Source organism: Eurosta solidaginis, chromosome 3, assembly GCF_040869045.1.
Source record: "Eurosta solidaginis isolate ZX-2024a chromosome 3, ASM4086904v1, whole genome shotgun sequence".
NCBI lineage: Eukaryota > Metazoa > Arthropoda > Insecta > Diptera > Tephritidae > Eurosta > Eurosta solidaginis.
The window spans coordinates 186,337,124-186,350,222 of record NC_090321.1 but is presented as its reverse complement, the minus strand read 5'-3'; the positions used below and the strand labels follow the sequence as shown (position 1 = coordinate 186,350,222).

The following is a 13,099-nucleotide window of genomic DNA, read 5'->3' as shown; positions in this document are numbered from 1 at the left end:
TCGTGTCTTCCTTGGTATCTGCTCTCTTCTTCTGCAAGGGTATGATAGTATATATTGATAACAGGGTTCACCTAGCAAATGTGTTTACCATTTCTGTGTAGATTTTCCCAATGGCTTTCTTACGCGTATCTGGATCAAACGGCTGTGCAGGCCGTGTACCTGATCTCATGATAAAGCTGACAGAGATGTTTCCTTATTCTTTATGCAGGCGGAGTTAGAACAAGAAGCAGTTTGCTAGGGTGTCCAGAATTGTGAGAAATAAGCAAAGCTGTTTATTCAGCATTTTGATATGTTTTTTGATGTTGAGCCATTTTGCTGCACTATTTAGATAATGTTCAGAGGTTATAAGAAGACATCCCGTGACAGTTCTGAGTTCAGCATTTTGACAGGCCGGGAGCCATTTCCAGTATGTGTTTTTAAGATCGGGTAACCAGAATGGTGACGCGTAGCGCAAGAGCGGCCGGCCAATTTCTGCCTACGGTAGTTAGCAATGTTTCTTTCTATTTTCCCCAAGTGCTGCCGGCAAGCGAATTCAGGATTTTGCTGTAGCTTTGCACTTTAGATATAATGATATTGGATGAGCATTTAAAATTCTGCGAGCAGCTTTTCATCAAACTTAAAACTTGTCACCTTATGCCAAGTTCAAGGCATTCTATGCTCCAAAGCCCTTCTGCGGAATAACAAAGACACACACTAAGGAAACCATAAGTAACTTGGAAGCAAAGCAGTTCAAATAACACTGGATTGAATGCCTAGGGCAAAGCCAAGCCAAATTGTTTATGCTTCCAGCAACGGGAGTATCAGCCAAACTCATTAATCTTAGCAGACATGACCTACAAACTCTCACTGAGTACTATACGGAACATTGTCGTCTACGATATCACCTAAGTAAGATAAATATGTACGATACATAAATCTGTCGTTTTGGCAAGGCAAACACTCTCCCATCTAGGTGGGACTCTTATTAGTCCCTTCATGATATGGAATAAAAAGCCTGAGAGATACATACTTAAATACATTTAAAGCCTCCGCATACAGTAAAGGGCTAACAGGTCAAGTAATAGATGTAAATAAAGGTTGAAGTGCATCGTGGCCTGATTAAAGTAATAATAGTTCAGGGCATCAAGGAGAAAAAATTGATTTCTAGCAAAATCGTACAGAATAGGATCTCAAATAACTTTGTATGGACACGGTGACAACGCATTGAATAATTGAATGTGGCACATGCGGCGAGATATTTGAAAAATTTCATGGAAAACGGGATAATTTTGCAACGCAGATTACAAGAAACTCCAACTGATAACACACGCACATAAAAGCTTCAAAAATTTGAGAGGTGGCGAACGGGTCGAGAAAAAAATATATGCTCATACGAGATGTGGAATTTCCCGATAGACTTTAATGTAACTTTCTGAAAAGCACGATGCTTGAAATTTTAAACATATTTCAATGAACCAAAAGGAAGAGAACAATTATCATAAAAAGATCCACTAAGGGACGCGTGGTTCGAGGTATTTAACGAATGTGATAGGGGATCTTGAGATCAATTTTCAAGAGACTTGCCATTGAACTACAAACTTGAAACATATACTTGAGTTCACCATGCATCAAATTAAAAAATAACAAGTAAAGGTGTCTAAGTTCGGGTGTAACCGAACATTATATACTCAGCGTGAGCTTCAATTGTACATTTCATTTCAGATAAATTACTTTTCTACATAACACGTGGCTGCGCCCCTTTTAAAGAAAAATTTCTCCCCATTTCCTCTTACAGTAAAACCTGATAAGTGAAATATCATTGTTACAAAACTATTTTTTGCTAAGTTATAGCTTATTATTCTAGTCTACGACCCTTTTAAACTTGTTTTGTATCTAAGTTGCGGTGGTCTTTAACCCATCCCGTCCATTTCTACTAGAAATATTTTCTGCTATAAGGAAAATATGTGTACACAATTTCATTATGATATTGTAACGAATGTTAGCAGCACTAAGCGATGCTATCGTCTCGAAGCGATGTTAAGCAGTGACGTGAATTCACATCAATAATAATATACATAAACGAATAGATAATTGCGTCTACACATATGTACGTATACGAGCAGCGGAGCGGCAATGCACAGACACATGCATATATCTTATCTGAGTTGTCACAAGAGAGAGCAATAATTTGTGCACTAGTTGTGGCTGGCGATTTTGTAGCCGAAAAAGAGCCTAGAAGTATGCAGCGTAAACTGTAAAAGCGGAGCAGGCGAGTAAGAAGTAATTCAGTTTGAGTTGAGCAATCAATCAGTTATTGATTAAGCACGCGATCTGGCGGCCAATAGTAGAGTTTCATTTGAGTTATCAATCAGTTTGGTTATTAAGTCAGCGAGTAGCAAAGTATAAGTGTTATTGTGAAGTATTTTAATAAAGGCCATTTTTCCATTATTCAATATTGGAGTTATTTATTCAACAGTTTAGCGATACGAACCTAGCAAAAGGGCAAATAAGAGGATTTGCAAGTAAATTCGTTACAATATGTTAATTTTTCTTCGAGTTATGGCTCCCGAAACATAGAAAACTGCTTAGTCATAAAAGGGGTGGTGCCACGCCCATTTTCAAAAATTTTAGTGTTTTCCAATTTAGTGTTATAATTAAATTTTGAAAGTAAAATTCTATTGATACATAGCTCTTTTTCGCTAAGATATAGCTTATTTTATTCGTCCACGACCGACGAACGAAAATCTTTTATATAAAAGTGGGCGTGTTCCTTAACCGATTTCGTTAATGTTTCTTCAAAGCATTCTTTATAATAAAGGCAACCTCTCTGCCGAATTTTGTTACGATGTGTTTCACGATTTTTGTTTTATGGTTAATAATATTTGTAAAATTGATTTCATCACAAGTGGGCGGTGCCACGCCTATTTTAAAAGATGTTTTCAAATTTTTATCAGGAGTCTCAATATCAGTCCACACGTCAAATTTCAACATTCTAGGTGTATTATTTACTAAATAATAACGTTTTTTTGTGTTTTCCAAAATGTTATATATATAAAATTGGGCGGGTTTATCATCCGATTTCGCTCACTTTCAATATCAATCTATTTTGGGTCCAGATAAGCTCGTGTACCAAATTTGCTTAATATATCTCAATATTTAATCAAGTTATCGTGTTAACGGACAGACGGACGGACGGACCGACGGACATGGCTCAATCAAATTTTTTGTTGATACTGATGATTTTGATATATGGAAGTCTATATCTATCGCGATTCCTTTATACCTGTATAATAGGCCGGGTCGATTTGTGGGGAGGCAAAAAAATCGCCCACTGCTCTGTGAAAATCATATTCTAGGGATCAAAATAAGAAACTTTGCCGAGGGAACCATACCTCTAAAACGAATTCTGATGTCCCCCCTTTGGGTCGTAGGGGCAAATTTTGAAAAATCCCACTTTGATATGCCTATGTCTTTTCTTTTTGGAGTTTCTTTTTCTCTTTAGAAATTTATTTAGTCAGAACATATGTAAATTAAAAAATGAATTTAACTTAGTAATAGAAAAGAAATAAAAAAAAATTATTAGAAATTAGCGTTTTTACAACCCCCTTTTAAAACCAAGGCATCACTGTGACAAAATTGCAGATCGTAAAATTGCTTGTGTTGTTTTTTTAAGCCACCACAAGACACAGCAGGTAGAATTGAAATTGCCCCTACCCAAAAGTTCGATCCAAAGGGGGGGGGGGGGGGGGGCGACATCAGAATTCGTTTTAGAGGTATGGTTCCTTCGGCAAAGTTTCTTATTTTGATTCCTAGAATACGATTTTCACAGAGCAATGAGTGATTAAATCGACCGCCCTACTGTATAACCAACCGTTATCCAGTCAAAGTTAATATACTCTATGTGCAAAGCACGCTGAGTATAAAAACATACAAGGCGCGATATACGTCCGAGGAGGTTAAGGCTGAGCTTCTCTTTATTTGCATCTTGCTGCTATTTAATTTTTCCTATATATTTGCGGAACCCATATGTTTTAAGCCACTCCAAATGGTATTTGCAAGCAGATCAATCTTTGCTTAGAAGCTTTTAATGGCAGATATACAATTGGAGTGTTTGCCAAACCAGGAGGGTGATACCGCTTCCAAGTAAAAAATATTTTTTTAAAAGATTTTGATTTTGTTTTTGATATTAGAGAAAGCTGGCAAAATTTTTTCATACGGCGATGGTTTCTAGAACACGTTTCGGGATTTCAGTTTTTGTCAACTGGCTTTTCGGGTGCCGAGTCTTGAATTCGAAATATACAATATTTATACTTTATACTGATGTAAAGGCAGATCCTCTGTCCACTCGTTCATATTAATCCCTCGCTGCACGCTTTGTAATTTGCCTGAATGTATTAACTTTTCGTTGATATTCTTTTTATATACCATAACGTACAACTAGTACATATATACTCTTTGTTTTTCAAACTCTTGTGCGGAATAATTTTAGGCTCGCTCGGCGAAACTTTGATTAGTGACATGGGATGTTATAGCAATGTTTTATTAGCAATTCTTTTGCTGTTCACTATTATAGGAAAAATATTTTATATTTATTTAGATTTTGTAAGATTGCGGGTTCGAATCGAGATTTTGGAAATGGAATTTTAGATTTTGGTTTTTGTTTTTCCCGTGCCTTGAACCTAGGAAAATTGGTGTGGTAAGCGAGCTCACTACAGCTAGACCACGACGGCGGTGTGAATTAATAGCAAACGATGAAAGAGGTAGGATTTAACAAAGTGCACAATCTCGAAAAAGGAAACGTTTAGTTTTCGATATTCATGTTATTATGATAGTGATAATTGCTTTCTGTATCAAGCATATTTAAAGTTCTCAAGTACTAAAATTAGAAGAAATAGACAAACGCAAAACACATATATAACCAAATCGATTCTTTTGCCAGCAGTAAATATAATTCAGTATTGTTTACTTTGCCTTAATATGTTTTAAAAAAGATAAGTGCTTTCAATACTATAAATTCATTAAAGGCGAATTTATTTACGTTCAATGATTATAAATATTTTTATTGTTATTTTTTATATTCTATTATTACAAACTTGCATCACATGGACTAAACCAACACGGTTTCCACTTTTTTTAATAACCAACGTGTACTTCTACACATTTGTTCTTCGCCATGTCCGCCTGTCTGTCCGTCCGCCCATTCACAATGATAACATGAGTAAAAATTAGAACATATTTACGAAATTTTGTATATTGGCTTATCAGAGCTGTATGGAAAATGAACAAAATCGCATGGTAACTACGCCCACTTTTTCGATATCGAAGTTTCGAAAAAAGGGAAGAAAGCGTTGATTCATTCTATAGATGGATAAGGTACTGGAATTGATACGTTCATTGACTTTATGAGCAAAAACAGATGTATCGTAAAATCTTGAAAAATGGGCCTGGCGCATTTAGAAAAAGAAAGTTTTCAAACCGTAAATCAAAAGCCATTGCAGATATCATGTTGAAACTTAGGTTATCCTTGCTATTGTATATATGCTTTGAAAAAATAAACGGAATCAATAAAAACCACGCCCACTTTAAACAAAATTTTATAGAAATTTCGAAAAAATGGAAAAAGTGCTACAACTGGTACATATTTATATACTTTACACTAGAAGACCCGGCAGACGTTATCCTGCCCTAAATTTGGCCCATCTCCATACATTTTAATAAGCTTTTTCCGTCTGACTCTGCCGTCTGACATTTTAGCCTTTCTTTTTATATATATAGATTTTTAGATCGCGGGTTCGAATCGAGCTCAAGGCCTAACAATAATTTTTTATCATTATTATTGTTATGATACATTTTTTCTTAATTGAAAAAATTTTTAAATTAGAATAGAAGAAAGAAAAAATTTAGACAACTGCCAAAGCTCGTTGTATAGATCCATTTCGGGAACTGCTAAATTCCTTCATCGGCAACGTTTAGGCGCCGCTGCTATAACCATTCAGCCATCACAGCGGTTTTTTGTTTGTCTTCATTAATCCTACTTCTATTCTGTTTCGTGCCAATTGATATTCACAACACTGCGACATCTGTTGCAGGATGGCTGTGAAAATTGGACTTGTTTGTTGGCAATGCCGCCATAGTGTCATATTTTATTGACACTTTTTCCCCGTGCTCTGGGATGTATTAACAATTTTTGTTGTTATATCGGCCTACTGATTTTAAGATCGCGGGTTCGAATCGAGCTCAAGGCCTAACAATAATTTTTTATCATTATTATTGTTATGATACATTTTTTCTTAATTGAAAAAATTTTTAAATTAGAATAGAAGAAAGAAGCCGATGAAGGAATTTAGCAGTTCCCGAAATGGATCTATACAACGAGCTTTGGCAGTTGTCTAAATTTTTTCTTTCTTCTATTCTAATTTAAAAATTTTTTCAATTAAGAAAAAATGTATCATAACAATAATAATGATAAAAAATTATTGTTAGGCCTTGAGCTCGATTCGAACCCGCGTTCTTAAAATCAGTAGGCCGATATAACAACAAAAATTATATAGATTTTTATTTTTCACACTTCACTATAATATTAAAACGAAATGCAGATTTTCGTTGCTTTTCAAATTCGGCTTAAAAATTGCACATGGAACAACTAAAGACTCTCCTGTATTAAAAAAATGTCATAGTACCTCTAAATCACGGCCCCCTCAGAACGCCCCTCCCCCCTTACTTACATCAGGCTTAATGAAATTTTTGTTTTTATTTTATATCTGCTTTTATGCGTATTTCATATTTTAAAATTAGGAAAGTTGCCACAATTACAAAAAGAAGAACTCCCACAGCTTAAGAATAGACAGGGGAACACTAATTCTACCCCTTCCCATCCATCGCATATCTGGCGTTAGCTGTCAAGTAATCGGAATTCAGTTATTTCTGAAACGCGTGTTATGTTTTTTTTAACCTATGTGAAATCGCATGTTTTAACGTGAATATTTTAAGTTCTAAGACAATTAAGTTGAGTAATTGTGATGGATTCTGATATTTCAGGTAAATACTAACATTATTAATGGTGTTTGTGATTTTTAAAAGTTATAAATTGATAAAGAACCTATTTTATTTTACAAAATTTATTTTTTTTTCAGGTTTTTGGTGTTCAAAAGCAGTTTTGTTATGTTTCCAAGTCCGTCCAAGTGAAAATTAGTTTTGAACATGGTACTTGGCACAATTAGCTTGCCAACTGCAATAAATTTAGCTGCAGATATTTGCATATAGGGGGTTAGATAGAGGGTTTGATACACCCTTGTTGCTGTACTACATGAAAAATAGCCTCACTGCGCAGGTATTTTTTAGTGTTACGTAATGTAATATCTATTCTAATATAACCGACTAGTTATACAAATTATTATAACTTTTCATAAAACCTATAAAAATTTACCCTATATAAAGACAGAACTAAGTTATTACACTTCTTGCTGTACAACAAGAAAAATAGCCTCACTGCGCAGCTTTTTTTTAGTGTTACACAGTGTAATATCTATTTTTTTAATATAAGCGATTAATTACACAAATTATTATAATTTTTCATTTATTAAACAGTTTTAAGAAGATATAGGCAATAAAATATTTTTGGCCGCCTAAAACTTGAAAATCTACCTATGTATGGCGACTAGGACGATCTTATAGATTATATATACATAAATCTAAAAATTTTAAAATTGTATATGTAATTAAACCAAACTTTTATAATTTTCATAAGTACCAGATCAGAGCGGGGGGACGATCGCCTCCTCGCGCCTCCCCCCTGGATCCGCCACTGGTGGTTTCTTAATACTTAACTCCCACTAAATTATTTTCCTTAGATGAAACCAGCAATGTTTACATCCATAAATTACTTGTCGGCATAGTTTTCTTTGTAAATACAATAAATTCCATTTTTGTGTAGTTTAGTGTCTGGCCATTGAATGATGTCGATTCAATTATATTTATATTTCCCCACCAGTTGCTCCTGATTTTTTATTTGCTCATTTAAGAGAGAACACATTTGTCTTTGCTTGGCCTATTGAAGCTTATTGTACTCATATATTAGATAAATATCAAAAAATCTGCCCATGACGTTGTCGTTATCTTAAATTATGGTCAATATTTTAAACAAAGTATTAATGTATTAGTACCAAAATAATAATCACCAGTAGGGCAAGTTTCACAAAGTCAGAGCAGAATGATAACATGATGGTGTCATCACCCGAAAATAAGTTTCGTTTGGTTTTTCCTTCACAATAATATTCTCTTTGGATGCGCTTTACTGTATAATAAATAAATTACTTCCTAAATGATATCATTATTCTTTAAAATGAAGAATGAAATGGAAAATCCTAAAACTGATAACACAATATCGTGAAATACTATAGATTATGTAAAGGTTTAATTACAAACTGGCAACAAATACTTAGTTCCGGTTAAACATTGGTGGTGATGGTTCTTTTGTGTATTCAGTGTATTAGCCCAAAGTGCAACACATTTTTAACGAATAATGAATGTTGGCCATAGGCCACAATAATTTTGATTTTGAAACAACGATTAATTGTTAAAAATAAACTGTACAGTTAAAATGCTAGTAAGCACTTCGTTTTCAATAAACTTGATTACAATGAATTTAGAGATGCAACCGAATACTATGATTGCAATCACCAAATATGCAATCGTTTGAACTTTTCCTGAGAAATGCATGCAATCGATGATCGGAGCAATAAATTAAGTGCAATCTCATTAGTACAAATTATTGTAGACTGTAATTCTTACACAATGAGTGATTTTCAATCAACGATTTTTCCAAAAATTAATTTAATAAAATATAGCGGAATCAGCCTTCCCAGTATCGCATACATGGTCATGTCAAGCGCAATGTGCGAACGATTGAAGCCAGACGTGAACCTAATCAGCCACCATCTACCTTGACCAGATTTCCACTATGGGGAGCTTATCTGCTGTGAAACAGTATTTTTAAGAGCGTACAATTACTGGCGTTTAGGTATTGACATCAACGGCTTAATACGGGTGACGCACGAGATGACTGGAATTCTTCGAGAGAAAACTTCTTTTAAAGATTTTTGGACTATTGGTGACGGCGATTACCGAGCTCAGTAAATTTAAAGACAGCTTCCCAAGCTCTAGTTCGCGTATGAAAGAAGATGCTTCAAGAAGATAATGCTCCAAGTTTGATGACATGTACGCAAAAAAAAAACTTTTTTTCCAGTATGTAAAATGATTTTAAGCCATAGAAACTCTTCCTAAATATTTGTCTGAAAACAAGGTAACTTACTTAGTTTTAAACTTAAAACGATTTTTTTAAAAGGGGAATTCAAATAAGAATAAAGAATACAAAATTTTTGAAGGTTTGTATCATGGCAACCCGGTGTTACTCAGTCTTAATTTTTGGCATAAAAGCTGAGGTCTAGTCGTAAAACAATTCTACATAGTTTTATCGAAATTGGAGGTATAAAAAATTGTGCGTTGTACACTTGGGATTCTTAACCCTATAAATGGACTGAAACCTGTTAATATCGTCAAATCTTAACTTCAATTCCTTTTCTGAAAAAAAAACGCACTAGGTAAAATTTGACCACAAACTTGGCCATATTATGAAAACGGCTTGCCATACAACGTCAAATGCGTCCGTTTTGACTATAAAGGAGAATTAAACTAACCATGAAGTAAAAACAAAAATTCCACAACGGTATGGCGAATTTGATATTCAAACTCCAATTTGACCAAATGAAAACCAAGCCAAGTAAAACAAAAATTGCGGACGCATAATGTTTCACTCATCATCCGGAAGTGATTCAATAAATAAACTATTAATTCGAATATCCATTAATATTAAATATTTTTTCCTACCTTCAATCAGCACATCTCAAAGATAAACGATGTAAATATAAATAACAGATGATTCGTGTTTTATTCACTTTTCTTGAACAAATTGGCTGCATGCACGATTTTTTCACATACATAAATCTTCAATATTTTTCACAGATATGTAACTAATTTCTCGTTGTTAGTTCCCAATTACTTTTCAAAATATTAAACAAAAATCTTCTTATGGTAACAACTTCTCTCTTAATTTTTTAGATTTTTATACTCTTTACGCTCACTATGGAAATAAATGTATTTTTTTATTATAACCTTTATTTGTTTTTTTTCTTAGCACATTTTCGTTATATTTTAAAAAGAAACGTTTTTTTTTTTCAACAATACTGAATCAAACCATAAATAAAATTTTTTAATTTTCCATTTAGGTTTAGATTAATATTTTTTAAATCAATTCTGCTGCAAGATATCGCAATCTTTATTTACATCTCTTTTGTGCATCACAGCTTCCACAATTTCAAAACTAAATCAAAATATAATAGGTACAATTTCCCGAAAACTATCTTTCTCGTTAATCACAACATAGATTTGAAAAAAAATTTTTTTTATTTATTTACATATTTATCAGCAAATAACCACAGCACATCACTTCATAGTAACCAGTTTTAGTTAGTAAGCTCTGTGTAGCAATTTCCGTTGATCTGCTACTTATCGTTGTATTCCGCGGCAGTTCGGCAAACACTGAGTTGCGCCATCGTTTGTATTGCAAAAGTAGTGGGCTGCAAAAAAACCGGTGGCAACTTGTTCGTCGAATGGGCGGTGTTTGATATACTAAGCAAGCATCAACGAGCTTTGGCGAAAATATTCAAATACACCCACAAAATACCAGTAGTAAGATTTTTGATACAAGTAGCATCAACAACAAATTGTTAAGAGTGAAAAAATAGTTTATTGTAGGTATTTTATTGGAATATTTTCGCTTTTTAAAATTTCTCATTTTAATATCTCCAGTAAAAAAAGATATATTCACACCGGCCAGAGCTATTCAAAAGTTTTTAAGAAAGTGATTTCCATAACAGGCAAGGAGTAAAGCACAGTTCCAAACAATTTTTCTGCTGAAGATTTTTGATTTGTTGATGAGTAAAGGAAAGATAATAAGTCAAAACCGAGGCCGAAATTGAAAAGAGAGGGGTGCTATCAATTTTTTTTTATCGAAGTGTTAATGGTTTGTTTTCGATGAGTTATCGGTATGTTTACGATTAAGTATATGTAGATGAGTTATCAAACTTTTTATCGAAGTGTTAGAGAAAAGTAAACGATTTGCGGCCGGAGTATTTGTTTTCGTAAATATATCGATTTATTATTGAACTTTTGATATTTCTTCGAAAATTATTCGATATGTTATAAAATTTTATCGAAAAGTCGATTTACTATCGAAAAGCCATAGATATGTTATCAACAATTTTTTTATTTTCTTTCGATTTGTTATTGGAGTGTTACAAATTTGTTAACGCCGTGTTATTGACTTGTTATCGACTATTTTTTGATTTATTATTCAAAAATTCATCGATTTAATATCGAAAATCTATAAATTTTTTTTCAAAAAGCTATCGATGTACTATGAAAAATTATTAATTTCTTATCTTATATACAAAATCATTTGACACATCTGTAGCTTGTGGAAAACAAGCCTATCGGAAACCAATAAAAGGCCGATGACTCGACTATAAGAAGCGGATAACAAACCGATTACCGGATGATAATAAGTCGCCATTCACAGTAATCCGATAATAAAGTAATTACTGGTCGGTGTTGGTTGTAACCAATAAGAATCCGACTAGGCTCTCCTCAAATATATACCCTAATGTACCCATGTATGTTTATATTTTGAAATTCACGAGTATTTGGTACTCATGCCTTGTTCTTCGCTGCATAATCGCGATTTTTATTAATTAATGGAATCTTGGGAACCTAAACAAGATTGCCTTAAAACTTAATATTAATATATTTTAAATTCGAGTAAATATATATATGTAGATTTTTTTCCGCAAATACTAACTTATAAATTCATCTTTGTCAACATACTGCGAAACTTTTCTAGCACATTTCCTCTTGGGTCGCTTTGTTGCAGGCTTTACGTGATAAGAGCCATTAAAAGTATGAGCTTGTGGCTTTTCCATTGTTGACTACGGATTGTAGTATTAATAGGCGGCCGTTAGTTTTGTTGTGTTATGTTCGTTCACATTGCCGGGAAAGTTGCATTATATGTTTATCTCCAACATGTTCGAAGGGTGGTGCGTTGGATGCACGGTTGCCACACCACGTTATCATTTGGGACCAATATTCATCAAAAAAAAAACAGATCTCCAAAAAAACATAAATTTTTATATAGTACTAGCAGACTCGGCAGACGATGTTCTGCCCTAAATTTGGATTATCTGCATACATTTTAATAAGCTTTTTCCGTCTAACTCTGCCCTCGCCCCTCTACATTTTTTTCTAATCTTTGTATTCACTCCTCCTCCGTATTTTTCGCTTCATCTATCTCCATCTCCATCTTCGCCTCATTCTATCTCTTTCTCAGTCTCCTTCACTCTTTTCTCTTCTCTCAAGTTTTTCTCATTCTTCTTCATATCTTATTGCCAGTCCCAGAGGGTGGTATGTATTTTGTTCCAGTCCCATTCCGAGTCTCAGCCCCAGTCCCACTCGAGTCTCAGTCTCAGCCCAAGTCCTAGTCCTAATCACAGTCCCAGTCCGTCTCTGCTCTACTTCCCGGAAAAAAGCATTGTAAATATTAATATAGGCAAATGTATATACCAAATTTCAAGCAAATCGAATAGGACGTATGTAAATAGGTATGTGGGTATTATTAATTCATGTCTTTATTTCGGCTTCGCATGCATATTTATCAGTTTTGCCAGGTTGATGCGACTAAATCGAATATCACAATGAAAATTACTTTAAAGCAGCAACAGCTTTCATTTGATATCCATAATACACACACATTCTAGGAGTATCCGGGTCCACGTTTTGGCCTATATCTCGAGACCCTAGTCACCAATAGGTATGAAAACTACCCTGTACTAAAGCACTCATCAACAGCTTTCATTTGATATCCATATTGTATACACACATTCTAGGGGTGTCCGGGTCCACGTTTTGGCCTATATCTCGAGACCCTAGTCACCAATAGGTATGAAAACTACCCTGTACTAAAGCACTCATCAACAGCTTTCATTTGATATCCATATTGTATACACACATT

General features: G+C 34.1%; 1 protein-coding gene across 1 annotated transcript in view; it reads right to left on the bottom strand.

Annotated features, from left to right (window-relative positions):
• Nucleotides 1-10,564, bottom strand: part of Dh31-R (Diuretic hormone 31 Receptor) — a 460,651-nt gene extending 450,087 nt beyond the window's left edge. Inside the window, exon 1 of the mRNA XM_067774258.1 lies at nt 9,865-10,564. The gene's annotated coding sequence lies outside the window, so the exon portion shown is untranslated. The remainder of the gene's footprint in view (nt 1-9,864) is intronic.
• Between the last annotated feature and the right edge of the window lie 2,535 nt (nt 10,565-13,099).